Genomic DNA, 1,567 nt, shown 5'->3' with positions numbered 1-1,567 from the left:
CACTCATATGCATCCAAATATCACTCATGTGCACCAAATATCACTCATATGCACCTAAATTTATTACTTGATTACATGAAATCAGAATAAGATATTACGAAGAATATATTACAGAGAATAGAACTATAGAAATTTTTTGTAATAAGTTACCTGATGCATTGAGGCCAAAGGCAGTCTCTATTGTTTTGGGTTTAACCTTAAAGGAACCATAGTTTGTTTCCAGTGTGTTTTTACCCAATTTAAAGGAGTTAGCCAACTCCTTAATAGTTTGTGAGGCACATTCATTGGTGGGATGTGCATGAGTCCACCAAAACCTAATTCATGAATGATCGCTTTCTTTGGCTCGCTCATCTTTTCAAATTTTTCGCTCAGTAGTCTGGTGGCACACTTCAAGTATTTGGTTTGCTATAAACAAAGCAAAATTAGAGTCATTTAAATAACCTATATTTGTATTAGGAAAATTGACTTGTTCTAAGATATATATATATATATATATATATATTCGCTTATGTTGTATTTTTTTTCAGCTTGGTTTTTGGTTGTCATTTTTACTGCAAGGAAAAAAATACTGTCAATAGATAAAAAATGCACCCAAATACCAGAGATATACACCCAAAAACCAGTCACGTACACCTAAATACCTGCCACATACACCCAAACCCAGTCCTATAAACATTTTGTTTTTTCAATTAAACGAAATTAAATGAGTTCAAATCATATTTAACTCAACCAAACAAGCAAAATCATAAATTAAACGAGTTCAGAATGATATTTAAGTTCAAAATGCCACTAGAAGCACAGTTACATTCAATACTAATATATACACCAAAAATGCGCCATACAGAATTTATATGTATACAAACCTACTTAAAAAATATCCAAACATTCACAAAACAGAGTTTATATGTAAACACCAAAAAATTATTTCACTAGAAGTAAGTAAAATAGCATAAACGACTTGAAGTGTTTCATCAGAACGGTAATATGAGATCTAAACCAAGAACAGTGAAACAGAGAGAGAAATACGACGATATAGTGCTTCGATTTCGAAATCAGAAACAGAAATGTGAAAAAACTAGAAGAAAAATGAAACAATACCTTGAATAATATTTGTTCGTTCTTTTTGGTGTTTTTTGATGGAGATTTGAATGTTTCCTTCTTGATTTCTTCTACTTTTCGCGAGAAGTTGGACGGTTTCTTAAGAGCTTTGTTTTGTTTCGAATGTGGATTGAATCTCGACGGTTTGGGTATTGATTGAGGAAGAAGAGGAAGAGTCTTTCATTATTAACACGCTTTAGAAAATGAAACGGTTGAGTAAGACGCGTGATTTTTACGTTCGAGTGTGAGGAGTGTGGTTCGCGTCGTTTTTGTTAGGTTTAGGGCAACTTGTAGAACTTGTAACTCAAAAAGACTTATATGTGTAGTAGAGTTTTATTTTTGTGATTAATTTATTCAGATCGTACATATATACACTTAATAATTACGTTGCAAATTAATGTCTTATATCAGTTGTCACCGATAATAACTAATGAAAAAAAAATATATTATCTATCTTAAATAAATATTA

Source organism: Arachis ipaensis, chromosome B09 (assembly GCF_000816755.2).
Source record: "Arachis ipaensis cultivar K30076 chromosome B09, Araip1.1, whole genome shotgun sequence".
Classification (NCBI taxonomy): domain Eukaryota; kingdom Viridiplantae; phylum Streptophyta; class Magnoliopsida; order Fabales; family Fabaceae; genus Arachis; species Arachis ipaensis.
This window is presented reverse-complemented; position numbering follows the sequence as displayed.